Source organism: Molothrus aeneus, chromosome 11 (assembly GCF_037042795.1).
Source record: "Molothrus aeneus isolate 106 chromosome 11, BPBGC_Maene_1.0, whole genome shotgun sequence".
Classification (NCBI taxonomy): Eukaryota; Metazoa; Chordata; class Aves; order Passeriformes; family Icteridae; genus Molothrus; species Molothrus aeneus.
Window position 1 is genome coordinate 3,322,294 of NC_089656.1, and position 3,819 is coordinate 3,326,112.

Here is a 3,819-nt window from a genome sequence, read left to right on the forward strand (position 1 = left end):
CAAGCATTGGCCAAGAAAAGGGAGAGGCTGTACTCCAGAAATTATTTCTTTAACCACCTTAACAGTTTTACACTTCAGAGATTTTTTTTTTTAGGGATATATGCATACATACGCATCAAAGGCAGCTACATGCAACAGTGAATTTCCTAGAACCAAGATTTCACATGTATTATTTAAAAAGTGATTTCCCTTTGACCAGCTACAGCTACCAGCAAAAGCAGATGATAAAAAAAAAACCCAGAGGTACAAAACCAAACCAAAATACACCCTCCCCCACCAAATTCATGTCCACACATGGAGTCATGGTTTGACACATAAGAGTCTGAATTAAACTAAGACCATGGGAGTAGAGTTTAGGAATCCTCAAGCTTAGGTGTGAAGAGTGACAGTCAGGAACCCACAGGCTCTGGGCATTTCCAATTTTATTAAAAATTAAGAGATCCAAAGCAAGGCAAAGCACAATGATGCCCAGCATCTTTCTGGCTTAGTATCTTGCTCAGTAGTCCAGGAAGCAGCAGCAGACACTGACAAACAAGATGCCACACCTGAATCGTCTGCCTGCACACACACTACGGTAAAATGTTGTAACTAAATTAATATATACAACACAAATTAAAAACAAACAAAAAAGCCAAAAAGCAGAAAACAGAAATAGAGAACAAGCATGCTTAAGGGATGTTGCAGAGTAATAGACAAGCAGAAAGGTACAGAATTTTTAACAGAAATATTCCCTGCTTTAACAGCAGTAGAGGAAATATTAAGGGAATCACTTGTCCTCTTTATGCTGCCTATGAGCTTGCATTCTTTTTAAACCAGTAGCTATTCTTTATTCAGAGGGTTTTTTTGTAAGGGGGGTTTTTTACAAGGGGTTTGGGGTTTTTTTGGCTTGCTTGGACAGGGGAATTTTGTATCTTAAAAAACCAAAACCAACCAATCAACCAACTTAAACACTTTGTCTCCTGTCTACAAAAATCTTTAAAGAATGCAAATCAACACTGTTAAAGTAACAAAGTTCTAACAAGTTTACTAGCTGATTAACTTAAGGTTGTAAAGTCTTTAAAGTGTTGTATTTCCACTTTCTTCTAATTTTAGGAAGTTCTGAATACAGGGAGGCAGTTTCTATGAACCAGAACTGAGGTGCCTTCAAGGATGGTCGATTCCCTCCCTGTTTAACACTAAGAAGATGTGGCAGAAGGGCAGACACACACTAAGGCAGACTTTGTGATTCCAGGGCACTGCACTGCACCTTTTGTGCTCACAGTGCAAATGCAGAGATTTCTTCTGTAAAATTAATACTGAATTTGTGGCTCTTCTCTTCCAAGGGGTGAGCTAGGAGAGAAAGCAGCCCCGCAGCACACAGCAGTCAGTGCTTACAAAGAGCACCAGGCCTGTATTTCTCATTGATGCAAAGCTGTATACAGTCCAGTAATGAATACTTCTGTATGGTTCAACATCAAATTTGCATTAACCTGGATTTTTTAAGTTTCTAAAAGTAAAACCTTCTCAGTAAAATTTTCACCGAGTTACCAAATGAATCAATACACAAAGTATGTATGATACACCTAAGAAATAATGTGAAGTTACACATCTTAGCTGTTCAGGGTTGCTCCCAAAATACAGCAGTACTCTGAAGTACATATTTCAATTTTATGAGCCTTATGATGGTGATGGTTTAAGGCATGGAATGATCAGCATTATTTTATTATAGAAATATTTTTCTGCAACAGAAATAAATATACATGTATTTCTAAGGTCCTTCATATCTACACAAAATAAACCTTTAATCTTTCTCCTAGCTGTACTTAACTACCTTACACATACAAGGCTATGGATTTAAAATTACCTCTAGACAAAAAATAAATAAATAAAGACACTAAAACCTGTAGCCTTTGATGGAAACAACTACTCTGGCAGTGCAATGACTACAGTACATGGCCTTGCAAAAGTGGAATGTACCCAGAATGTTTACAGCTGCTAGGAAATCAAGATCTCTTTCATTTTCTTTCATGAAATGAGTTCTGATCACAAAAGAACCTGGTAAAAAAATACTGAGCAGTATTTATTTGATGCAACTACAACTCTTGTTATGCTTTTTGCCACAAGCCCTTCCTGGGATTAATGCCCTCAAGAATTTGAATCTCCTAACTCTGGAATGCACAGTATGAAATTAATTTGCAATAGAAGAGGAAAAAAGAAATCACTTCTATTTAATTCTTCTGTATTCCATTTTAGTAGGCCATAGTCCCATTACTTGTTTTTTTCAAGGCACTCCCTCAGAGAAAGTCCTAGTGAAAGATCCAGGGCAAAATATAGCCCATTTAAAGGAAAAAAATCTGTGCCACTTTGATGTAAACTGTTCACTGTGTTTGCCTCTACAGCCAGGAAAGTCCTGTGAGCAGCAGAACTCAGGCCCACAGATGCCAAATTTCACAGGTTCAGTTAATAACTCTGCACAACTTGAATTCCTACAACAACAACAAACAGGTTTTGGAGCACTCAGATATTTACAGAGCAGCAGCATCATCCTTGTTAACTCCTTTAGAAAGCATTTTTGTGTGTCACTGTGTCAGGGGGAATTGAAGAGCTCTTTTCACAGCAGGGACAGTCTGGCCACCACAACAGGACCAAGCCATCACCTAGCAGAGTTCTGGCATTCTGCAGGGACTCCTTGTTAAGCAATGCCACCTTCTTACAGGGAAATAACTTAATTACTTTTAATAACACTCTAAAAACCAAAAAGGCACCAGTTTACATTTAGGTGTGTACAATCTACACAGCATCAGCTTTAAAAATGGCACTGATGTATTTCAGTTCTTCAAAGAAAAAAAAAAACAAAAATAAAAAAGAAAAATAATGTTTTCTAAAAATAAAAGATAAATAAAATTACTGGCTTATACATCTTATACATCTGCACTTAGGTAGCAGATTTACAAGCAAACTTGTAAGACAGATTTTATTTCAAAATAAACCAGGAGTCTGATCCTGACCAAGTGCTCAGCACTTCCCAGTGCAGTCCCAAGGAGCTGTAAAGCCTCAGGGCCCTTCAGGCACTCAAAGTGGTACCAGCAGAGAGTCCCTGGAAACACAAGGGAGGAGAGGACAAAGGGTAGAGAAGGAGGAAACAATTCTGCAACACTCCCAACATCACCATGAAGAAAATGCAACACATGACAAAGCAAGAAAGAAATATTGCTGCAATTAAGATTCAATGCACTCCACTTACACTGAACACTGCTACACTCTCCTTACAAAGCTTTAGTAGCTAAGACACCTGGTTTCATTCCGGGTATTCCACACAGAAAATTTGGATTTAGTGGATGCTTTAAGGTACATATGGCCATCAAAACATTTCTGAAGGGAGCAAAAGAAGCGAGCAGTTTCCATAAGAGAGAAAGGGATTTTAAGTCCTCCTAAGCATGTTTAATTAAAATTATTAAATTTTAATTAAATTATTATGCCTAAAAAGACAATGTTATTTTTTAGCTTAGTACCCAGAGTTCCAATGACTGGTGTCTCCCCCAGGTTCCAACAGAATTCTCTAGTTCAGTAAGACCACTGAAAGGAAAAGAAATACCAGAGGATGGAGATGCCTCCAAACTGCAGTGACACATTCCTGTTCCCCCAGCCCCTAACATCATACACTGGCCTACTTCTGCCCCACTGCAGTTTCAGGAATAGCAACAGTGACATAAACATGTCCCATTTAACCCTGTACTGCACTCTCTGTGGCATTAAAGCACACTCATTTTTAGTGAGCAAGTTGGGAGCACACCACCTACCATCGAAGTGCACTGCCACAAAAACAATGAAGCTACAAAA